The 26288-nt window shown below is 41.2% G+C and overlaps 1 pseudogene; it reads right to left on the bottom strand.

Moving 5' to 3' along the window:
- Positions 1–3384: 3384 nt before the first annotated feature.
- On the bottom strand, positions 3385–19697 carry LOC125939097 (parafibromin-like; annotated as a pseudogene).
- Between the last annotated feature and the right edge of the window lie 6591 nt (positions 19698–26288).

Genomic DNA, 26288 nt, shown 5'->3' with positions numbered 1-26288 from the left:
AACTTAAAAAAAATAAATATTAAAAAATATTTAAAGATAGATGAACCTGATTAAGTGAATAGAAGAATATAACAGAAGAGACAAGTGTCTGTGTCCACTTGATGATACCTATGGCTGCATTCCCAGCTCTGAGCTCAGTGTCTAGCATGTGAAAGAGGCTTAAGACATCTTTGTTGAGCAGAGATCGAATTGAATGAGAGTGAAGAGCCTTATAAGCAACTATAGAAACAATGGAACAAGTGTGAAGAAAAGCATCAATTAAACAACATAGTCTCTTCACTGCAAGCATGAGAAGAAAAATCCCATCACCCCCTGGAATTTCTGGAATGATTTTGGGAGCTGTTTGTTTCACCAGGCCATAATTTCCCTGTTGGCTTATGGAGCTAGAGAACCAGTTGCCATGGCTGGGCTGTCATCATCACCGCTCTTTGTTGTTGCTCTATTATTACACACTGCAGTTGCAGAGGTATGAATCAGGTGTACTTACACAACCTTGAGTTTCCTGAAAGAGAATTGCCTGTTAATCATATATCAACTACTTGCCTGCCCACCCAGTAGATTTAATCTTAGATATTTGAGCAGGTGACATGTCAGCAATGTAGACAGAGGTTTTACAAGGAAACTAGTAGAAATAAGGTATAGAAATCATTTTCTAAGTAACTTATTCAATTAAAAGAGAGACAAATTATTACTGTTATGATATTATCTTCAAAGGGAAGTCCATAGGTACGTTTAGGTGTGTTTCTTACACCAAGATAAGATAATGATAATGAAATGTATGTACTGTGGGTGATGACTTAAAGAAGGAAATAGTAATTATCTAAGAGTATGAACAGTGCAAATAGCCAAGGAGGGAACCATTGAGTAGCCCAAGAATTAAGTTATTTGGAAAAACAAAAAGTGGTAAGAGGAAAGAGGGGGACATTTAGTTAAAGGACTTAAAACTGTTCTTTTCTGGTTCTAATCGTAAGCCTAACCAGGTGACTAAGCTCTTTCTCTCTCCTGGTCCAGGAGAAAGACCCTCACCAAGGACCCAACCATGATGGCACCCTGACCTCAGACTTCCAGCTTCCAGAACTATGAGAAATAAATGTCCACTGTTTAAGCCACCAGTCCATGATGTTTTGTTGTAGCAGTCTGTGCTAACACACCATGAAGATCACATAAGGTAACAAGAGATGGTACCTGCCACACATTAGATGCATATTATTATTTCCTTCTTTATGAGTAATTTAAAAATGGGTGAGTACCTGATGTCTCAATTTCCTGTGCAAATACCTACCACCCTAGTGTGTGAGATGACAGATCAGGGCTAAGACAGGTGTACAAGGGGATGGAGGGCCAGCATATCTGTGTAGTAGGTGTTAAGAGACAATCTGGTTAACATCGAGGAAGGTTGTTAGCACAGCGTTTATTTTTGTTGTTGTTGTTGGTGCAGTTATTGTTTATACAATGGACAATACAGTTGTGTGCTCTTCACATCATGCAAATAAAGTATAGAATATTTGATCACACACACAAAAAAGAGACAATCTGGTTAAAAGGGGCAACTTCTTGGCAATTTGCCTTGAAAATGCAAAGCAAGATGTTTGCTTTTGCTTAGATTCTCGCCCTCTGTGCTTGAGGGAGACTGAGGCAGACTAAAGTCCACCCTTGCCCCTAATCATCCTTAGTACTGCCACTGATGGGAGGGGGGGCATAGCTCCTAACACCAAAGTTGGTCATTAAAGTCTCTACTTGCCTTGCCTTAATCCCAATAATGTCAGTGAGTATGTTTCATGATAGGTAAATTTTGGTGTGGAGACAGCTGTGATAGTTTCATTCATTCATTCATTCATTCATTCAACAAGCAACCATGGAACACCTCTACTGAAGGAACTGTCTGTCCTTCAAGGAACTCAAAATGTGAATCTGGGAGTCACCTCTGGATTCTAGAACCCATGCTTAGGCTCCATTCCACTATCATAGACGTTTCACTTACATTGTGAGTCGTGTACTGTAAAACAATCTCACACTTCTTTCTAAACCCCTCACTTCAGCCAATGGTAAGTGAGGTAAGTCCACTATGGTAAGAGCAGGAGCGGAAGTGGAATTCCGAGACCCAATTCCACAGTCATTGCTGAGAGTTAAGTACTTCAGCTACCACCCCCTCTCCTCATGAAGTAGTCATTATCTGAGGATAAGAATGGGTTTCTTCTTTACTTTTAATTCAAAGCCACTAGTGTGCTACAATGTGAAACATATTTCAATGAAACATATTTACTGGGTGTTAGGCACATTACAGAAGACCGGTTAAGTGTCTCCACCTTCTTGGAGCTTGCTGTCTCAATAAATACTCCTGATAAAGCATTTGGGGTTAGTGGGGAGAAGGCCTTAGACTTCCCTTCAGGACGCAGTGACAGCTATCAGTCGGTCATTAGTGATGGAGTGCAGCGCTGGGTTAGACATTAACCAACAGCTTAGGTTGTTCTAGAGAGATTTTTCTATTGTACTTTGAATGGAAACAAAAGAAACTCCATTTTTGCTAATGGGAACAGGGCTACTTTCCTGTAGCCCGGGTGGTGGGGGGTGGTGTGTAATGGATCTAAGTTTAGCCCGCTTTGAACTTGGGCGCTTTCCCCACTGCTTGGAGAAAGCCCCTGAGGGTGTGGTGTCTGAGCTTCTCCCAGGCCCCGGCGCAGGGTAGCCGCTGCTCAGAGGGCACCTCCTCGGCGGGTGAGAGGTCCCTGACGGCCGCTAGAGGGAGCCAGCGCCCGACACAGCGGCGGCGGTGACCTGGGCCTCCTTCCCCTTCTGGCTTAGTAGTAGCTCAGGGGGGATTTAGAATGCCCTGGAAAACAAAGCAGTGAAATCAAAGATGGGTCGCCACATGAAATGCTGGACTCCAGTTAAATTTGAATTTCAGATAAACAATAAATGTAAATGATAAATTATTGTCTTAAATGGAGATTTAACTGAGTGTCCTGTACTTTTTCTTCGCTAAATCTGGCAACCATAATTAAAGAACAAAGGGACCCTGGGAAGACTGAAAGTCCTTCTAAGGGATGGGGGCGGGGGGAGGGAGACAATTTTTCCTACTTACGTGTTACTTGAATCTAGAACAAAATTTTACATCCTTTGGACTGGAAAATGTTGCTTTCTTCACAGTTGCAGAAAAGCAGTGATGTGGCCCATGGCCTCTGCTGGGAGAGGCATGAGGAGCTGCCCTCTACTCCAAACACCTCCTGCATTGTCTTCTCCAAGGGTGGATGCGCCATTGAAGTCCTTTCTAAGTTCAGGACTTTCTCCTAAAGATGTGTTCCTTTGAGAGAATGTCTTAGCTCAGGCCGCCATAACAAAATAGTACCGGGGGGGGCGGGGGTTCAAACCATAGTCAATTATTTCTTACAGTTCAGGAGGCTGGAAATCCAAGATCAGAGTGACAGAATGGTTGGGTTCTTGGTGAGGACCTTCTCCCTGATTTGCAGAAGGCCACCCTACTGTATCCTAAAATGGTGGAGGGAAAGCTTTCTGTTCTCCATGTGCCCTTGTAAAGCCGTCAGTCACATCATGTGATCTCCCTTCTCATGATCTTATCTAAACCTGATTAAACTTCCAAAGGCCTCACCTCCAAATACCATAGCAGTGGGGTTAGGGCTTCATCCTATGGATTTGGGGAGGCCATAAACATTCCGTTCATTGCAGAGAAGAGTATAAGCTCTGTCAATGAAAACTTCCTGAAGGATTGCTTGGCCACTTTTGGAAATTAGTACCAGACCAGAAAAGGAAATAGATCGAAAGTTCAGGTTGAAAGGTAATAGGCAAGGAAGGGCCCAAGACATCAAGAAAAATATGAGGATCCCAGAAGAGGGGAGGGTTGGGCTGCAGTTGCTACGTTTATAGTTCACTATTTTGTCCAGGGCTGGAGCCCTTTCAAAGGACACATTTAGAATCTGAAGAGGTCGTTCATACCAAATTAAAAAAATGACTTCCAGTCGCCTTGAATGTATGATCATGATTGCTATTCACGGCAATGATAGTATTCTCAGACTGAATAAACTCAATCAATCACAAGGAGCATTTTTATTTCTCCTGATAGTTGAAACGGAGTTCTAACGTCCTTTGTGTCCTAATAAAAGTGAAAGTAATCACAAGGGGCTGTGCTCACCATCAGCCCACACGTCTCCCTAAGGTTTTTGTCTTGCCTGCTTCTCCCATTCAGAGGCGACAAAGGTATGAGGAATACTGAGAAGGTTCTTATATGGCTCACAAAAGGAAGTATTCCTCTTTTGATTCCTTTTTCTCCAAGGTCGATATCAAGCAAAGAGCTCTTAATTGCTGACAGAGGCTGCCTTAGAATCCGAGAGGACACTAAAATTACTGACCTTGAAGACACAAGCATTTTCCTGCAGTCCTGGAGGTTTCAAAAAAAATTTTTTTAAGATTATGACATTGATATCAAATTAAATCAGCAGGGGGCACAATTTCTTCACCATGTGTTAGGCTTCGTTTTTTGATTAGAAAAAAAACCTGAAATGTTTCTTTGTACTGTTTTGAATCGGTGTTATCTGATATATCTGATAATTCAAATAGCAAAATGTCATGTAGATATTCATTTTCCACAGAAGAAGGCAAACTGAGCCATCCAAAGGGGACTGACAAATGATCTGACAGTGCCCAGCTAATTCTATCATTTTGGCATTAGCAATTCTTATTTTTAAAAATAGACAATCAGAGGGTGGGCATGTTCAGCACTGTAAACACAAGCATTACAGCTGAACCTGTTGCCTGTAGTTAAAGTTTCTCCTTAGAAACTCCCAGCCTCGTGGTAACCCCTGTTTTCTGGGCAACTAGAAAATTAGTAGGAAGATTTCATCAAGAATTGTAGCAGTTACTTTCAGGGGCTGTGTTTTGCAGATGTCTTGCTCATCTTGAAACGGTTTGCACATTCCTAATACCTCAAAATCAGATGCATTATATTCTCTGACTTGGTAGAAAGGAATAGAAATCAATGCACTGGTCTCATACTGTTCCCATATGTGTGACGTGGAATGAGATGGCAGTACCCAGGTGTCAGCTCCTGCATTGGTACTTGGCTCTGACTCAGTGCCCTCTTGGATTAATCACTATTTCTCCTGGCATTCATTTTATTATCTTTGAAAAGAGAAACAGAGTATACCTATCACACGGGAATATTTTTTTTTATTATATGAAATTAATTGTCAAATTGGTTTCCATACAACACCCAGTGCTCATCCCAAAAGGTGCCCTCCTCAATACCCATCCCCCCCCCCCCCATCCCCCATCAGCCGTCAGTTTGTTCTCAGTTTTTAAGAGTCTCTTATGCTTTGGCTCTCTCCCACTCTAACCTCTTTTTTTTTCTTTTTTTTCCTTCCGCTCCCCCATGGGTTCCTGCTAAGTTTCTCAGGATCCACATAAGAGTGAAAACATATGGTATCTGTCTTTCTCTGTATGGCTTATTTCACTTAGCATAACACTCTCCAGTTCCATCCACGTTGCTACAAAGGGCCATATTTCATTCTTTCTCATTGCCACGTAGTACTCCATTGTCACACGGGAATATTAGGAAGATTCCGGAAATCTTATCACAAAAGCATTACCCAGAGTTCTTCAACATTATTATTATTAAATACAGTATTAATAACAGCCAAAACTTACACAAAACTTACTCTGTTTTAGGCTTTGTTTCTTTGCATTTATCAACTCCTCAAAATCTTCTTCAGAGAGGTTAAGAAGCTTACCCAAATTCACTGATGTAGTAAGAGGTGAGGCAGAGATAAAAAGACATAGAATCTGGCTCCAAAACCTGTGTGCAAAATGTAAGATTTTAAAATTATGACTTAATTTTTGGAATAAGTAATAATTCACAGGTTTTAAAAATGAGAATGGCATGCGATGAGAAGTTCTGCTTCCACTCTACCCGCCCTGTTCTCTGATCTCCTCCCTCCCCTCGAAGTATACACCTTCAGTACTTTATGCAATTATAAACAAAAATAAAACAGGGTGCCTAAGTTGAGTGTCTGACTCTTGATTTCAGCTCTGGTCATGATCTCACAGCTTGTAGGATCGAGCCTCACGTTGGGCTCTGTCCTGATAGTGCAGAACTGAACCTGCTTGGGATTCTCTCTCTCTCTCTCTCTCTCTCTCTCTCTCTTTCTCTCTCATTTTCTGTGCCCCTCCCCCATTCATGTGCACACGCACTCTCTCTTTCTGTCTCAAAAGTAAACATTTAAAAAAATAAACAAAAATAAATTTACCCTCCCTTTTATGACACCACAGGCATCCCAGTGTGTTCACTATTGTGAATTTTGCCTTTCCACTCAACCATCTGTCCTGGATGCCTTCCTCCAGCACAACAGAGAAGGGAACCTCACTCTTTCCCAGCTGTATGGATTCTGTTGTGAGACGTTCCATGGTTGACGTCACCAATCCTCCATTTATGGAAACGGGCTGCTTCTCTTCTTATGCTCTTACAGTCAATACCACAACATAGCACTTGTGCATATGCCACCTTGTAGCTGTGCAGGCACTTCTGTAGGATCAGTTTCCAGAAGTATGAGATCTGGGTTAGAGTGAGGAAACATTTCTAATGTTGCACAGTTACCACCACATGGCCCTTCTAGGGACCGTGCCATTTGCATTCTACCAGAAATGCCTATTTCCCTACAGCTTTACTAACAGAGAGGGTATTGTTGAACTTCTGACTGTTTGCCAGTATGATGGGTGAGGATGGCATCCCAGTATAGTTTTCATTAGCATTTAAAAAGTTATGAATAAGATTGAACATCTTTACATTGGTTTAAGGTTTCCTTTATCATTTTTTAAAAATTTATTTATTTTGAGAGAGCGAGAGAGGGTGCACGTGCAGGTACTCATGTTGGGAGCAGGGGAGGGGCAGAGAGAGAGGGAGAGAGAGAATCCCATGCAGGGATTCTCCTTGTGGGCTCCATCTCACGACGTGAACAGTGACATCATGACCTGAGCCCAAATCAAGAGTTGGATGCTCGACCGACTGGGCCCCCCAAGCTCCCCTAAGGTTTCCTGTATACTTCTTTTTACGTGATCTGTCTGTCCATATCCTTGCCTGGTTATGTTTTGTCTTGTTGATCTTTTTCATCTCAATTTTTTTAGGAGTTTTTAATGTTAGAAAAATAAACCATTTTTACACGATAGGAGTTGCAAATATTTTTCTTGGTTTGCATTTGCTTTTTACTTTGCTAATCTCTTTTTGGAGACCATGAATGCATTTTTAATTTTTTGAGAGTTTCAATGAAGATATGGGACTTCAATGTCGTAGGTTGTTAATTATTCAAGTTTGTAATTTTATTCAGTAAAAATATGTTGAGAACTTACTGCTGTGCTTCCCAATTTGTGCGAAGTGTTTGGAACAAAACTACTCCCCTGGATAAGTTCCTAACCTAGTTGGTGAGTCAGGGCTAAGTAAATAATTCCAGTGTGTCAGTGGTAAGAGTTAAATCAGAAATATGAAAAAGGGCTGTAAGACTACAGATGGTTTTACTAGCTTTGAGAATTCTATGAAAGATTTTGTAAAGAAAGTTATTGGTAAGCATGGTCTTGAGGGATCTGTAGGGGTTTGACAGGTGAAAGAGAATGCAAGGCTTATATACCTGTACCCTAGCTCCTGAGGGAGTAGGTCCAATGTTAGCATTTGGAAAACTCTTTCCTCTCCAGACCAGATGGGTTGCCTTTCCTTGTACCAATTTGCCAAAATACAAGTAATAATCCCAACTATTTCTTAAGAGAGGATATAGTACTCTTACTTGAAGGAAACTTATTATGTTTGATTTTCTGCAAAGTTAAGTTTGTGGTGGCTTCAGACTCTAGATGTCCACCTAATGTCATTCTCTTCTAAGCATTTGATGTTAAGTCTGGTATTTCACCACTAGAAAAAAGAAAAGAGGAGGATTTCAGAAACTGGTGTATCTTAAGTTCTTTATTGTGACAACTCTAATAGTTTTTTTTTTTTTTTTTTTAGGTTAGTCTTACGGTTTCTGCAGAACTAGAAGTTGTTTTCGTAATACCCCCAACCATCTCTTCATTTGCCAGTTCAAGTATGAGATACAATTGACATGCAAGCAAGGGAAGAATGGGGTCAGCTACTGACTGGTCTTTGGGAGCTGGGAAGCTAGGACTCGCTACATTAGTTCAAGTGGCAGGCACAACTGTTGTCCACCCAAACTATCCTCCCTTTGTGTCTCCCCTATGGAACTCCTGTCCAGTGCAGAGAGGCAGGGAGGCAGCTCAGGAGTGTATTGTGACTAATCTGGTCTAGTCTGGACCAATCATACCAATCTAGTTCTTATCTTTCAAAACTGGATATCTGGTCTCCCTTAAGCCCAGGGTGGTGTGACCCTGTTAGGGTCAATAATACACAGAGGAAAGGGGGGGGCAGGTTTTGAGAAAGCTTTGCTTTCCTGAAAAAATAAAACCAGGCAGATAGTTGATCTGCTTTCACTGCTTCAACCTGCCTTGAAATCAGATGTGATGCCTAGAACCACAGCAGCCATCCTTTTGCCAAGAAGCCTGAAGAATTTTTGCACAGACATGTTGCTGACTTAACGTGGCAGTTGCCTATGTCCAGTGGAGGAAAATAAACTTTTTTTCTTTTTTTCTTTTCTTTTCTTTTTTTTCTCTTCTTTTCTTTTCTTTCTTTTGAAAGAGAGAGAAAGACAGAGAAAATAGGAGGGGCAGAGAGAGAGGGAGAGAAAGAGAATCCCAAGCAGGCTCTGCACTCAGTGAAGACCCGAACTCAGGGCTTGAACTCAACAAACTGTGAGATCACGACCAGAGACGAAATCAAGAGTCAGATGCTCAAGTGACTGAGCCACCCAGGCACCCTGAACATTCTCCTTTTCTTAATCTATTGTTGGTCAGGCTTTCCTTGAAGCAAACAGTCACTAAGGGGCAGCACGGCCACTTACAACACTACCAGGTTGGCTTGCCACACTTCTACAGATTCAGCCGAGAAGGAGACCACAGACCCAGTCTATTGAACAAAGAGCATAAACAAGAGCAGCGTGGCGTCAGCCACCTGCACCCCCTGTCCCACGGGCCCACGCCAAACCAGAAAGGCCAGGCGATGCGCAGCACAGGCAGTGGGTGCTGTTGCAGTCCACAATCACCCCACCAAAAAGAGTTCCTGTGGCTTCCTGGGAATATTTATTTCCTCTCACAAATTGGATTCTGGGGATGACATAATTCTCACCCACTTCAGATATGTGATACATGGTCTCTCTCTGCTTCTTTTTAAGGTGTTAATGGTTTTTCACTGTGTGGCTGTTTCTATGCTCATATTTATACTCCATATTTGCTTTTTTTAATAGTTGTTATTAAACGTCACATCTGTGGGACCCTAGGAAAATAGTATAGGCATAGTCTAAAACAGATCAAGCAAAGTTTACCTTTACTTTGGCCTCTACGTTTCAATTTTCAGGGTTCTCATGATGCTTACCAGTATCTAAATTTTATGTGTATCATTGGTAATAAAATTGCAGAACTAAAGTCCCCAACCTCTCCTCGGCCCTACAGTGCTTTCTGCAATTAGGAGAATCTTAAAACACACTGTAAGGGCAAGTGTGGTGGAAGGCCTTTTCTGGAAATGGGGTTAGCACGGCTGTGGAAGCTAGTATCCCCATGTAAACTTATCTCTTCGCTGTTAAATGCCATAAATTTTCATTAGGTGATCAACAGAAATGGCATGATTGCTCAGGAGCTCAACCCTGGTATTTAAATTTCTTCTCCTCAACTTTAATGAGGGCATATATCAGAGCAGTAGAGTGGGGTGACATTTACAACACTGCCACTCCATTCTGTGATTAGACACACATCATTCAGAGGTTGGGCTTCAGACTAGTGGTAGTTCCAAAGTGTTCTAAACAGCAGTCATGGTAATTACAAAACTTACAATGAGAAATAACAAATAATATCTTGTTTTTCAACCTGCACTTCGATTAGCAGTAGCATCACATAGCTGGAAGCGTGGCAGGGGGTTCTGCTATATGTCGCTCCCTGAACATAGGAGTGGGAGGGAGAGGAGGGCCTTCTAGCAGATGAAGAAATAGAGAAGAAACGCAGGAGTTGGGAGGACACCACAGGAAAAGATAAAAACCACAGAACATAAGTATATTAATCAGGGTTCTCCTCAAAGCATTAAATAAGGTCTTGTTAAAAGATCAATCTGTGACCTTCATTTGTAAGTTTTGGTAAATTCATAAAGCTTGAGCCTCACTCAGCCTTTAGGTCAAGATATATCCATGTGTCTTGATCCAAATTCCAGAAATAGGAGAAAATTCAGAATCTCAAGTGGGCTGTATGTTTTACCACATAGCTATCAATGTTTCTTAGAACTCTAAGAAAACTGATCTATCCAAAGAAATTTTGTGATAACTGAGTTCTCTTTTTTAAGTTTTTTTAAATCTTTATTTATTTTTGAGAGGGAGAGAGACAGAGTGCAAATGGGGGAGGAACAGAGACAGAGGGAGACACAAAATCCAAAGCAGGTTCCAGGCTCTGAGCTGTTAGCACAGAGCCAGACGTGGAGCTTGAACTCACGAACCACGAGTTTATGACCTGAGCTGAAGTCAGACGCTTAACCGGCTGAGCCATCCAGGTGCCACTGTGATAACTGAGTTCTAACACTGTTTCATTCTATTGCTGGACATTTAGATCTAGACAAATTTCATCATAGTTGAGACAAAATTCTTTAAATTTGACAAATATTTCAACTGGTGATCCATCAGGCAAAAGCCATGGCCAATCTTTGGACTGCCAGACAGGACCCTGTATGACAAATGGTACAACCTGGTGCCCCCAACTCTTGAGGCATGTGCTTAAGGGGCCGGCTGCTTAAGGGTTCACTTAAGTGAACTGCTACTCTATAAGGAACTCAGCCCTCTGGCTGCATCTGCTCTTTTCTACTCGGAATCATAGTTTCATTTTCTCATTGGCAGCCTTGTTTTCCTTTTCACCTTATGTGACAAATTCAGAGACTGTAGAAGGTCTTTTGCATTAAGCATGGTGTTTAAAGAGGTAGTATGTGCTTAATTTATGATCATGGGTGCTAAAGATTCTTTTGTCTCATTTGGTGGAAGCCTGATTTGAGAAACCGGTCTCAGAACTGGCTGTGTTCAGGAGTCTGGGTCTTATGGGCAGATGAGTCATCCTCTGTTACAGATTTCAGTGGCCTTCCCTGGTAGGTACCATAACATCATTTTGGAAGACTTCCATTTCTTCTTTTCCTTTGAACGTCTCCTGGTCATATCTGTTATAGGCAGCTGAGACAGGCTATTTGGTATACAACATGGGATCTACAGATACTATATTTGGGATCAGGTATATTTCATTCTTCTCTGGCCTTTACAGATTGAAGAATTGCAAAAGTATTCTTGGAAACAGTTTACTGTATTTCTGATCCTACCCCCAATTCTGCTGATGATATATCTTGGGCCATAGTTACCTCAACATCCCCCCAGAGCCTCTGTTTCGGGGCAGCCATATCATCATCTACATCAATCTCGATTGCAGATCTTTTCTTAGCCTTGACTTTGCAGCAATTTTTTTTCCCACTGACACAGCTTCAGACAAAGACTGATCTGTTCAGCTTGTACAATCCTTCCTTTTGTCCCCTCCAAACCAGCAGCCAATCTCTCTTTATCAAGGTCCACACATTCTTCATCTTCAGTTCACGGTTTCTTTGCTCCTCCTACAACATCCCCTCATTTTAACTTGAGCACATCCCTGAGGACCTATTTCTAGGGGTGCCCTTCTGTCCATCCTTGCTGAAGTTAATGTTTCGCCATGAGTTATCCGAGAACATCTCCTTAGTCAGGGCCTCTAACCACAGCAATGGTTTCAGTAGCCTCAGTAGGGCATCAACAGTAGGATGCGAAAAGCACACATTGTTCAGTATGAATAAGGTAGAATCCAGCATGCGATGTTCTCTGGTTTGCCTTCCTTTCCGGTCTCCCAGACTACGTAACTGATCTTGATGTTCTGGGGTTACTAGAATGCCTGACAGTCACTTTGTCTTCCTTCACAACAATCTCCTTTTCTGGGTGCTGTGCTGTTGTACGATGGTGGGTACATGTGTCCCCCACCTCTCTGTCATCTCTGATAGCAGATGTGGCGTCGGCCCCTCAAATCTCTGAGGACCCCACACTATAAGGCCTCATAAGGGCATATGAGATCATCTTAACCGGGCCTTTCCACCCTTAATGTCTTTTTTTGGTAATAGCTGGGTCCAGCGTGCACATCTACAATACACATCCCCATCAAGAGGGATTTTCTTATAGTTTCACACTTATGTTCAAAATTGGTCCCCTGTTTTTTTTTCTTTACTGATAGTACTACTCAGTTGGTGAGGCTTTTAACCAGTCATTCTGCATTTTTCTCTTTCATTTCCACTCCATATCTAACCCAACCAGAAATCTTGTCTCTGGAAGATTTCTGTAATAATCCCCTAACTGGTTTTCCTATTTCTAGTTTCAGCCTCCTCCTCCTCCTTGCACCCCACACCTCCATCTAGTCTCCAAACTGCAGCCAGAGCATTCTTTTAAAAGGCACATTGGACCGTGTCACTGTCTTGCAATAACCCTCCAGTCACATCACTGGCATTTAGAACCAACCCAGAATCTTCTCTGGGACCTCCAAGCCCTGCATGATTGTGTCCCTGGCTATCTCTCTGAACCTAGTTCACAGACCTGACCCCTGGCTCACTCTGCTTATCACACTGCTTCTTTGCTGGTTCTTATATGCCAACTGAGGACCTGCCTCAGGTCCTTTGTTCTTGCTGTTCCATTAGCCTGGAATGCTTCCTCTAGGCAGCTGCTTCCTCAGTTTATCTGCTTTCCCGCTCAGAGTCACCTCTCCCCTTGAGAACCCTATCTGAAATATCACTCCCATCCCCTCACCCTCCTTTATTCTTCATTGTAGCATTTATGGTTATTCAGTATCATATTATGTATTTCTTACTGATTTGTTTATGGTTCCTGCCTAACAAACAAAGACCCCTGAGCACAGGCAGTCTGCTTTGTGGTCTGCAGGGTCCCCCTCACCTAAAAGGATACATATTTGTTGAATGAATGCTAGATGGGGAAACTGGAACTTAAGACAAACTATCCTTATTTTCCTGTTTTTTCCAGGACAATTTTGCCAAGGGTAAGGACAATCCAGTGTGCAAGTAATGTGGGCATACATGATCAGAAATGGACCGTAATTTGAACTCAAGTCCTGTTGTATCCCTTTGTGGCTCCCTGTTGATGGCTGCAATAAAATTTTATAATGGTCTGCCCAAAGAATCTTAAAATTAAATTCTAAATGATTTCCTCCTAGTGTTTCTGCCCTGACCACACAGAGGGTCTGCAGGAGACGATGTACTAGAATAGCGTGTGCCCAAGCTGGAATTGGTACAGCAGCATCAATATCGTATTTGCTAACTCATGTTGCTAATGAGGACAGTTTTGGGGAGTTTCAATGACAGGCTCCTCATTTACTTCCTGAGCTGCATGTATAATGCTATCAGCCCCTGAAACAAGGTTGGTAACATCAGTGCATAAATCACTCTTCAAGTGAGCAAAGTAAATATGCTATGACTTCCGTTTACCCCATGTAACAGCAAATGAAAGAGAACATTTATTATTTACTTACTCTGGTTACATCAGCTTTTGAAATTGTTCTAGTTGAACTGTAAAACTCTACCAAATGTCTTAGACTGACCTACCTAGTGGAGTAGGGAAACTTATAGTGGCAGCCAGAAAACTTAGATTTGTCTCCATCACATGTGTAAGCTTGTGGGAGCAGTTTACATTCCTTCTGTTCCTTTTAATAGTAGAGGATAGTACAGTCGAAATTTTCCAGAGAGACCAGCATTTTCAGAAAACAACAACTATAATAGGATTCCCCTTTATTGAAAAAAGAAATAAGACGATTTAAAATGTATAGAGAAAAAATGTTTGTGGGGGCACCTGGGTGGCTCAGTCGGTTGAGTGACCAGCTCTGGCTCAAGTCACGATCTCACAGTTTGTGAGTTCAAGCCCTACATCAGTCTCTCGCTGCTGTCAGCACAGAGCCTGCTTCTGATCCTCTGTCCCTGCCCTCTCTCTGCCCCTCCTTCACTCATGCTCTCTCTCTTCAAAGACAAGTAAAAACATGAAAAAAACCCCACATATTTGTGGAACAAGATTTGACTGTCTACAAATAAATGTATAGAATAAGGAGTTTCTCTAAAGTTCTGTTTTTATGCTTTTTGCAAGTTTTCTGCATTTCTTCAGGCATAGGTCACACATATTTACTGAGCACCTACTATGATCTGCGTACCTTGTTAAACAGAGCTAGGGATGTGCGCTGTAGAGGACAGGCATGCATGTAAACATGTATTGTTTTTATACTTAAATTAAAAGAATATATTCTCTCTGATCAAAATAATCTCTGTTTTCATAAAAGTTTGAGGCAAAAAATGGAAGAAAGAATTGTCAAAATTTCAAGGAAAATCTTCTAAGCCAACAACTCAGATGACTAGATTGGTCGGGTTGCATCTACAGGGCTATTGTAGAATTGGATTGCATGAGTTCAGAAATGTTTGCAGCTTTGGAAACTGGTCTCTGATGCTCCTAGTAGTATTTATTTTAGCTGTTTGTTTGTTTGTTTGTTTGTTTAAAACCTCTTTCAAAGGGTTATATGAACTTAATAACCTCTGTGTTGCTAAGGACCAGATAGGGGTCTAGCACACCACGGGTGTGGTGAGGCCAGAGCCCTCATGCCTTCTGGAGGAAATTCTCATTGTATATTTCTGGAAAGCAACTTGGAAAAATGCATTCTTCATCTCACATGTGGAAAAACTTTCTTAAGGTCTGGCCATACAAAAACTGAAGAAGACATTGATCTTGAAGCCTCCAGATTCTGTTTCTTAAAGATAATCTCCTCACACTTTCCTAGTGTTTAATATTCTCTGTCCACAGACAAATCTACTCCTAGGAAATCATTTTGAAACCGTGACTCACACCAAAGTTCAGGTGATTTAGGTATGTTTCTCCTTTCCCTAAGGCATTTGCCCTATCATGGCTCAACTCTTTAAACAAGGGGAATCACTTCTGAACTTCTTACTTTATCATGTTAATTGGAGATGTAGAGTACCTTTCAATTCTGACATTCTTTGCTTCTAAATGCACAGCTTAGTATTTGTGTGGATATTATGGGGCAGAAGGGAGGAAAAGCAGGGGGTGAAATTTTTTTTTGTGGAAGACCCTATTATCAGTTAGGGTGATTTTCCTTATAAGTAACAAAACACCTAACAGCATTTTATCCAATAAAGTCATTTAATTACCCAGGTAACAAGAAGTCCAGAGATGTGAGTTTCCGGAGTGGGTCAGCCGCTCAACATGGCTAAGCCACTGAGTCAGTGTCTCTGATGGACTTGTCTTCCCATCATACCTTCCCAAAGGTCTGCAGCAGCTCCGAGCATCTTATCTTCACCTAAGTGTTCAAAGACAGAAGGGTTGTCCTCATGGGCCTTTCCCCCTTTGTCTGATGGGAGACTGTCTCAAAGCTCCCCAGCAGACTCCTCTTATCGCACATTGGCCGGAACTGGGTCATTTCCACCACCTGTAGTAGCAAGGAGTTGACAGACCAATCACAAGTTTTCCCCAGGGCTAGGCATATCGAGAACTGGAACAAATTGAGATTTTGTTAGCAAGGAAGCAAAGGAAAGTGTTGCTGGAAGGCAGTCAATAGTGTCTGCCGCAACCTTGGGACCACATCACCAAGGAGCTACTCTGAGCAGATCTGTGACCATGCTTGAAAATGGCTGAGTCAGAAACCCGGGCTTTCTCTAGTCCCTTCCACCTTCTAGTTCCTTCCTTGCAAATGTTCAGGTTAAGAGGGGAGGGGTGTGTGATGGAAACAGATGGTGATGTTCTAAATTAAAAGAGAAATGGGATGTTGTAGTGCTGTGTTCAACTTGTCTATTCTCAAAATTTTTTGTCACACAATTTTATTCTTTAACTTGAATTTATTCTGCTGAACATCTTCTGCAAACTTGCTATAAAAACAATAGATTTTTTTTTTTTTTTTGGTCAGGCTGCTCTTTCACTGAAACAGTCCAGAGATGATTGTATTCACTTTTATTTTTTAAATCTCCACTTATCAAATACTAGTGTGCAAAAAACAACAACAACAACAACAACAAACAGATGGTATGATTTGAAGCTTCTTTTGTTGTATGCAGGCTAATGTTTTAAACATCATGCCAAAATTTGACTTGTAATTTTAAAATTGCTATTTTCCCAGGCTGAGCTTGGAATATCCTCAAATTTCTCCAACAGTGTCTCATGAAGGGAAAGCAAGATTTTTGCATGTGGGCAAATTCAAGAAAAGGACAAATGTTTAAAGGACACATTTTTTTCAAATGAAAATTAAAATAGTTTTATTGAGGGGTACCTGGGTGGCTCAGTCAGTTAAGTGTCTGACTCTTGATTTTAGGTCAGGTCATGATCTCACAGTCCTGAGATCAAGCCCCCTGTTGGGCTTTGCTTTGGGCTCTGGCAGTGGGAGTGGAGCCTGCTTGGGATTCTCTCTCTCCCTCTCTCTCTCTGCCCCTTCCTCACTGGCTCCTGCTCTCCCTCTCAAAATAAATAAATAAATAAATACATAAATAAATAAACAAACATTAAAAAATAGTTTTATTGATTCTAATGTAGCAAAAAGTTTCTATTTTTAGAACATATAGTACCTATTGCATCTAAAATGAATGTTAGTTTTCAAAATCTCACTTCTTTTTTAGTTATTAAAATACTGGTATCTTAACATCTTTGAAAAGAAGCAAACAGATTCATCTTTCTAATCATTCATCTTTTATAGTTGGGTAGAGTTTAGAGTTTATAAAATTTGTTCATACACGCTATTTCATGTTATCTTTCAATGAACCTGCAAAAAAATATTATTTTTCCCATTTATATACAAGGAGATTGAGGATCAAAAAAATATCTTACCTAAGGTCAAAGAATGTTAGCTGTGGAGTTAGGGTTAAAATGAGGTTTTCTATCCATTGCAACTCTTACTAGTGCCTATCCTATGTCAAGAACCATTCTGACACTGGAAATAATAAAAGAATAATAATCATACCTAACCTTTATCGAGTGCCAGGCACTATCCCAAATACTTACACGTGTTGTTACCTCTAATCTTGTCAACAAATCTATGAGATGGAAACTATTAAAATTCCCTTTTTACAGATGTAGAAACAGAGGTCTCAAGACTTACATAAGGTCATCCAGATAGAAATAGGGAATTGTCACTTCTTAATCATTTAACAAGCACACACCTCTCTGTGTCTAGGTTGTAGTTACCTCCTCCATGGCTGGTCAGAGACTGATCTCTGCAAGACGGAGCCACCTTTGGAAGCATCGGCTGCCATGATATATGGCTGCTCTTTGCAGTACTGTTGCATTTTTTCATGACCCTTAAGCTGCCATGATGCAAACCCAGCTCAAAGAAGTTAAGCAAAAGGGTTGTCTATTGACTCATAGAATCCAAGGGAGGGCTGAACAACCAAACCACCCACCCATGATAAGGGCAGGATGCTGCTGGTCGTGGGCGTTTCTGGAAACAGTAACTTCAGGGCTGGTTGAATGCTTGCCCTCTTTTTCTCTTATTTCTTTGTGCATGTTGGCATCATTCTTTCTTACTACCAATAGCTTTTTTTCAAATGGTAGAAATCCCAGTCACTGATACCTCATGAAATTCATCTTTTGACTTTCACCAACAGAGTCTGACTCTATTCGGTCTAGTTGGAAAAAATTCCACAGAAGGGCTCTGATTGGTCTGGCATATATAAGAAGCCACATGTGGACCATTCATATCATGTATGAACCTGTAAGAGTTGACACGTGCAGCTGGGCAGTGTGTGTGCTTTACAAAGGTGCCTACCCAAGGGGCATGTAGGGATTGAAACGAAGCCCATTCTCTGCTCACCAAGACAGTAGCCTGGGATAGGCATCATCCTAGAAGAAAAAAATGCCCTTTGCTTCCTTTAGACAATGGGTTTTTCCAAGCTGGGTACCCACTGGGCTCAGCACTTTTATAAATGGAGGTATAATTGACATATAACATTATACTAGTTTCAGATGTTGTAATGATATGATATTTGTAATACTGTGAAATGATCACCCCAATAATTCTGTCACTATACATAGTTATGACAATAATTCTTCCTTGTGATAAGAACTTTTAAGATCTACTCTCTTAGCAACTTTCAAATATACAATACAGTATTATTAACTATAGTCACCATGCTGTATATTATATCCTCATCACTTATTTACTTATTTATTTATTTATTTATTTATTTATTATTTTTTTATCTTAGAGAGCACACAAGTGGGGGAGAGGGGCAGAGGGAGAGAGAAAGAGAAAGAGAGACAGAGAGAGAGAGAAAGAGAGAGATGGGGAGAGAATCTTAAGCAGGCTCCATACTCAGTGTAGAGCCCAACATGGGGCTTGACCCCACCACCCTGGAATCACGACCTGGGTTGACATCAAGAGTCAGATGCTCAACCGGATGAGCCACCCAGGTGCTCCACAACTTATTTATTTTATAATTAGAAATTTGAGCCTTTGACACCCTTCACTCATTTCACCTCCCAACCCTCCATTTCTGGCAATCGCCAATCTGTTCTTTGTATCTATGAATGAACATCCACACACACAACTTTTTTTCCACATGGAGGCACTGATTAGGTTTGCGGTTACCCTGTGTAAAATATGACAGCTTCCGAGGAATGTAGATGGAGGAAGAAAAGGGAAGTGCTCATTTCAGAGAAAGAGGAGATGAGGACCAGAACACTGAAAGGGAATTTGAGCCACTTGCAGCGCTCAAAGTTTTCTTGCTTAGTAACACACAGTGATGGATTTTCTGTAGAAAACTGTTTCTACTTCACGTAAATTAAAAAAAAAAAAACAAATAGTTCCACAATCAAGGCATGAAAAAATGATAAATAGAGGCTGTGAGGTGAACAAAACCCACTGCCATTTCAAGGTTTAATAGCACGTTGGGAAGCAGCTTGCTCCTCCCGGGCATTACACATCCTCTCTTTGAGGATGCAGAAGCTCTCTCACGGTGGATTCAACTAAACGATTTCATGGTTTTTATTGAAAAGACAGTCTGACATTTAATCGAGATGCCTGATGGTCTGATCGTCTAGGAGCAAAGCACTACTGAAAGCAGCTTTGGTTACATGGAAGTGATATTTTTAGCACCAGGTTTGTGGAGCTGCAAAAATTTAAAACTTTAAGAAAGAAAAAAACCTAATTCTCATGGGTCAGAACAAGCAAGGTTTTCTCTGGAATGCAGTCATACCACCCTTACCGAGTAGGCTCAACTTCTTCTCTGAAACCGCGGCTGCGTGGACGTGGGAGGACAGAGCGTGTTTAGAGATGGGCAGGAAAAGGCTGGACCTAGGAGTGTGACCAGCCAGGGCCTATTTCAGTGCAGGCCAGCCCTCAAGCCATGACACAAAGGGCCCAGTGTATTTCTTCTGAGATCACCAATGCCCAGCCGGCAATCGTCTTCCCGGGGTCACACACACTATCTCAAGAGTGCGAGCTTTGCAAACATGATCAGGAGGAATGCAGGAGGGAAATATCTGGTATTTCAAGGGCCGCAATAACAAATTGTATCGTTTCATCGTGCGCAGCATCTCTCCCAGCTTAAGTAGACTCTACATGGGTGGCCACCATGTTTTTTTAGCTCCTTTTTTGACCTGGCTTTCCCCCCCGCAGTTTATCCTTCTTTGGTAGCCCACACTCATCATGTGTCTTGGATTTTCCCACACCCTCCTGCTCTTCCTTGCTGCTTCCTTTTTCTTAGGGGTTTTTCTTCGTCAGGTGAGCTAGTTAGGACCTCAAAAAGTGAACCACAGTGGAGAACTGGAGAAATAGAAGGTTGTAGCAAAGCCAGTCAGGGGAAGAACGGGGGATGCTCACTATCTTGATGTGCCATCTCGCCTTCATTTCTCTTATTTCTCCTCTTCTTATACGTCACTCATCTACTCCTCACTACGCTTTTGTCTCTCCTTTTTTCATCTTCTCTATGAACCTAGCCCTCCTTACACAATTTCTCTTGTCAGCAAAGATAACAGCCTACTCAGTACATTTAAAATCTGATTGTTGTTTGCTGAATTAAAACAACACACTCTTCAGCAAGGTGCTCCAGGGATTTCCTGAGAAAGGTGCGGAGTGTGTGGGAACCATCAGGCTCTAACTCCGCATTCTGACCCTGCTGCTTTTCCCTGGGTGTGGGACTTGCGTTGGGTAAGCAGAAGTAACATGTGTCACTTCCAGGGGACATATGTCACTTCAGGGTGGAAGCTTTAAGGCCAGTGCCCACTTTTCTGTGCTCTCTTTCCCTCTGCCACAATGACCGGCCATGTTTTAGAAGGTGGATACCCCCTCAGCCTGAGTCCTGGAAAGCACATGACTTTGATCAGAGGCTACAAGCTGACCTGCATTCAGCACCTAGATAAACAAGGAACAAATCTTTCTTATTTTATGCCATTGAGATTCTTGGGCTGTTTGTTACTGCAGCATAAATACAGCACAGGAGCTGATAACAAGGAAGACAGAATGACATGTTTCCTACCGAGTAACCCTCGTGGAAAATTTCCATTTGCACCATGAAATTGCCTCTTGCAATTCACTGAGATCGGGAAGGTAGGCCAGTGACAGACTATTTTTGATGCTTAGCACCTTAGTTTTATTTGTGCTTCAGACAGGAAAGGACCATATGAAATGAATTACTGCACTGTGTGTGTTCTCTTCGACTTACTCCCTACTCTCTGGTCCTCAGCTGGGCAGTGGTTCTTTGCCTGCAACTTCCGGGGATAAGAGCACTGTTTCCTCCTTTGTTGGTGTGTTGGAAACAAGGCACATTCTTCCCTAAATGCCCATAGCATAGCTGAAACCAAGCTGTTACTCAAAGCAAGGCTTTATTGATGGTTTAAGGAAAATGGAAGGGAAATGCAACACCAAGAAAGCCTACATTCTGACCAGGCACAAGCCTGTTGATAGGATCTCCTGGCTTTCCCCATCTCTCCTGACAAGATGGAAGCTTCTGTGCCTGTTACACTCACCACCCCTTACATGACTTCCAGCATCATAAATGCCCCTGGAATCTCCCTGCCTTAGACCAAAGACCCCAGTGGAAAGGAACATTTTCCCTCTCCCAACTTGCTTACAAAATCCTTCTTTCTTATCTCTGGCCCAATCACTGAGATCATCTGCTCTTTTCAAGGAAACTGTATCCCCACCTTTATGTACCATGATCTCACTCTATGGCCCCAACAAGACAATCACACGATTGTATTAGAAAGGATAAAACTGGCTCTACTGTAGCAACAAACAACCCAAGACCTCAGAAAGTGGCTCACAGTGCAGAAAGGTCTTATGTGGTCAGTGTACTGGTATTCAGGAAAACTTTTGATCATGTTTCTATAGTGTTTATTTTTTAGAACTAATTGGAATGTATTAATTTCAGACTTATCCGCACCTTGACTTGCAAAATCCTATTACTTTAAGTGCCAGTTTTTCTGTGAAGCCTTCCCTGAGTCTAGGCAAAGTGAATTCCTCCATTCTGGGTAATTCTTCAGCACTGCCCTCCATGCCTTTATGACAAAATTATTTACCTTATTATATTCTGATTTGTCTTTTTTTTTGCCTCTCTTCATTTCCTAGAGGATACCTTCTTGAGGACAGCAATTAGGTATTTTTTCTATGTCTATTACACTGCCTAGCACAGTACTTGAGAGCAATAACCAGGCAATATAAATCAACTCCGTGGAGAAGTGAAATTCAAGTTGTCATCATGTTCCTGTTCTTGGATCATGTGTATATGTTTATGTGTTGTGGGGTGTGGGATATAGTTATATCTGTGTAGTATCATGTCTAAAGGGATGTGTTCAAAATGGTGCACGTCAAACCTCTCAATACAGTTCATGGATTGATGTATATATGAGTTTGAAAACTACTTATGTAGACAACCACATCCTTCAAAGGAAGCTTGAAGTTCTTATTTACCAAATAAGGCTTCCCATATCCCATAGTAGTTACCCCATATTTACCCCTGAGCCACTCCCTTTTAGTTTAAATTAGAACTTTTTAAAACACATTTTTTTTTTATCCCTTAAAGGCACATGACACAGTCTTGTATACTTGAGCTGGTAGCCTGAGACATTTTTAGTATGAAATAAAGGAAATAGATGGCCAATTTTTTTTGACAGGGATTTTTAAGTCCACATGATAAATCAGGATTTAAAACATATTTCTTCATCTAAGTTCTCCTTTTCTGGTTTCACCTCTTATTTATTTTATTTATTTATTTTTTTGAGATGAGCATGGTAAACTTTGCTGAAAAAACAAAAAAGAGTGAGAGATTTTAGCTGTTATTGTAGAATTGCATTACTACATTTTCCTCTCTTTTATTAGCAAAGGTATTTTGTCATTTGTCAACCCCCTGCAAATATCCTTTTTACCCCCTATAAGTCAAAAATGACTTCTTTTAGGGCATACAGGATAAGTTGTAATAACACATTTGGTAGCTTTAAATAATTCTCTTCTACCAGTATACACAGTGAATGTTATTAATGGAAAAGTCTTTGCATGGGCCCTGAAAATAACCAATAACTCAACTTGTCAGCATTTTGATAACTACAGGCTTCAATTTAACATGAAGAAATATAGGATTCAGTTTAGCAGTTTCAAAAGCAACGAATACAGATGATGAAATCTCTTCTTTCAGGCAAAGAGACTGAAAATTATTATACATAGACACTTACTTCTAATAATGTCATTTCAATTTACTTCTCAGTTGCTTGATATTAGAAGTATTTGTTCAGGAATTGGATGAGAATTTAATCATTATTTTAGAGCTTCAGGCCCAATCTCAGGGACCAACTGAAAATCTTATCAGCACCTGAGTGGCAATGCTTCTCATCTCTTTCCTGCACTCTTACCTCCTCTCTCTTTTTACCTTCCAAGTCTACTTTTAACTATCCTAGAAATAGCCCTCTTTCAGATGGGAATTAACCATGATGCCAGGTGGTTATCACCTGATATGGCTTTATGTCTAGTCCCTCCTTCCATCCTTATTCCCTTCAGTGGGGCACCTGGGTGGCTCAGGTGATTGGTTGTCCATCCCTTGATTTCAGCTCAGGTCATGATCCCAGGGTTGTGGGATCAAGGCCCATGTCAGGCTCTGCGCTGAGCGTGGAGCCTGCTTGAGATTCTCTCTCTCTCTTTCTCTCTCTCTCCTTCCCCTGCTTGCTTTCTCTCTCTCTCTCTAAAATTAAAAATAAAATAAAATATTAATATTTTAAATACATAAAAAATTAAGTAAAGTTAATTAAAATAAAATAATTTAAATAAAAATTAAGTTAAATTAAAATTTAAAAAGATTCAGATCAGGCCTCCTTTTTCTAAAAATTCCCTCCCTCTTCTCTCAAATACCGTCAGTCTGGGTGAATGAAAAGAAACAACTGTTCTCATATAGCCAAGCTGCATGGAGCTGTAAGTAGGAATGTATGCAAGACTATCACCTGGAATGGGCAAACTTCTGTTACCAGGCTGCTCTTCTCATTAACAAGGCCATTGCTCAGCTGGAAAGCCTTCCAGTTCCACTGTTATGCCTTTGGTAGGTACTACCTGCTCCCTTCCAACTTCACCCAGCCTCTCTTCCAAAGGACACCCCATGCTTCTCGGAGCCATGGTAAGACTGTGTGCACCGTAATGCTCTCTTCCTGTAAGATTCCCCAAGAACCTACTTTAGTCAGCACCAAGTGTTGCTTTGTTTATGGTGTTAGTCCCACACATGCACTAACAGGTTTCCCTTTTCTGTAATTCCATGAACCTTGTGTTTCCCTCCCATACCGACCTCTGCCATAATCATCTGTATGCTCTTTTGGTGGCATATTAGGCCATGGGCTCCCCGAAGGAAGGTATCACATCTTCTACTTCATTATAGCCAGAAAGCCTAGTATAGTGACAGAAGGTGCTCAATGAATACCATTCCATGAATGGCTGAATGGTCAAAAGTTACAGACAGCAAGATCAGAGGAAATGTTGGCTTGGGTACTTCTTTTCCACATTTATAGATTTCTTGCATCTACTTTCTTTTTTTTTTAATTTTTTTTAAACATTTATTCATTTTTGAGAGACAGTGAGTGGGGGAGGGGCAGAGAGAGAGAGAGAGAGAGAGAGAATCTGAAGCAGACTCCAAGCTCTGAGCTGTCAGCACAGAGCCCAATGCGGGGCTTGAACGCACCAATGGCGAGATCATGACCTGAGCCAAAGTCGGAGTCTTAACCGACCGAACCACCTGAGCGCCCCAATTTCTTGTGTTTACTTGCTAATGGGATTCTATTTTGCCTCTAAAATCAGTTCTGATATAAAGAGCAGGCCCAGTCTCGGAGACGGTATGCTATAGTGAGGACCGGTGAATGTCCTGGTAAATGTTTTCCAGTGTAGCAGATTTCAAGTTACTCAGTGTTATCACTGAGTGCAGCATTAGGGAGAGTTGTCCAGCAGCACATCTTCTGGAGTATTTCTGTCCTATAGCTACAATGTAACAAAATTACTTCAAAAGCACAGATAATAGTAAGATGTTGTAAAATAATCAGGAAGCAGAGGGGTTTGAGTGTTTATCATCTTTGTCTTTAATATAACCTATTTAATTGTAAGTTTAATATAATTTTTAATAATTTCCATATGTAACAATAGGCTTGCAAAATTCCTGATAATTTAATACTTTTCTTTTTTTTTTTTTTAGGTTTTATTTATTTATTTTGAGAGAGAGAGAGAGAGAATGGGGGAGGGCAGAGAGAGAAGGAGAGACAGAATCCCAAACAGGCTCCACCTGTCAGTGCAGAGCCTGATGTGGGGCTCAAACTCACGAACACACAAGACCATGACCTGAGCCAAAATAGAGTCGGATGCTTAACCAGCTGAGCCCCCCCAGGTACACCAATTTAATACTTCTCTTTCATGATACTGTAGGAGCTGGTTTCAGAAGCCACTGCGTAGGACTCTTCCCAACCTGTGTCCAGTACCCAGACCTTCCCTATCCAGCCCTGAACCCACTTAGGATCACTTCACCTACTTCCTTGCTAGCATTTTCAACCAAAACTATCTGTTGTTTGATTGAAACTATTAGTTGCTTTGGTTAGTGGCAGAGAAGTACAAAGATTTGTAAAAAAGAAAAGATAGACTGGGAAGAAGATTGGGACATTCTTTAACTTTTCAAAACCTAGAGCCTTTTACTAAATACCTTAAGTTGTAAGTAAATAGCTTGCTTCAGCTTAATATTTTTGTGTTTGGCAACACATGGCATTTCTATGCCTCACCACCTCCCAAGTTCTACTTGATTTCAGCCACTTATTTTCTATCCAGCTGTATTTTCTGGACTGTATATCTCCTTTTCAACCTTCTAGATTGTACAAATAACCTTTAAAATCCCTGGGGCACCTGGGTGGCTCAGTCGGTTAAGCGGCCGACTTCGGCTCAGGTCATGATCTTGCAGTCCGTGAGTTCGAGCCCCGCATCGAGCTCCGTGCTGACAGCTCAGAGCCTGGAGCCTGTTTCAGATTCTGTGTCTCCCTCTCTCTCTGCCCCTCCCCTGTTCATGCTCTGTCTCTCTCTGTCTCAAAAAGAAATAAACGTTAAAAACAATTTAAAAAAATAAAATAAAATCCCACTGGAGTTGTGTCTTGACTTTTGGAGGAAAGGGTGATGATTCCACCACCATTACTTACTCCTGTTGCTTTAGCAACCAAATCAAATGTACTTTCGTTTTTAATAACATCAAAAGAAAAACTTCTATGGGCCTTGATTTTGTGAATATCTTGTGAATATATTGAATATTTTCATTGCCCTTTTCTATGTCCATTTTACGCGGCCTGTTCTTGATAAATAGTGCTCAGGAATCATATGCATTTAGTTTTCTATGCATCTTACTTAGTAAAAAATCATAAACAGCTTAAGTGTCTTCATAGCTGCAGGAATGGGGGTATTCATGATGAACCGATTGATAGGTGTAGAATCATGCTTGTGCACGGCAATATATGAAACAATGAATCTTAGAGCACCGTTCCTCATTAAAGAGAAGTAATGATGATGATAACAATGCTTTCAAGCTTCTGGCGTTGTCCCCATGTCCTAGCACATTATGCATGCACCATAGCCTACACAGAGATTGTGCCAAGACACCTCAAAAATCCACAATCACTGGT

Source organism: Panthera uncia, assembly GCF_023721935.1.
Source record: "Panthera uncia isolate 11264 chromosome B2 unlocalized genomic scaffold, Puncia_PCG_1.0 HiC_scaffold_24, whole genome shotgun sequence".
NCBI classification, from domain to species: Eukaryota; Metazoa; Chordata; class Mammalia; order Carnivora; family Felidae; genus Panthera; species Panthera uncia.
Note: the sequence above shows the minus strand (reverse complement) of the source record. Positions and strands in the feature narration are given on the sequence as shown.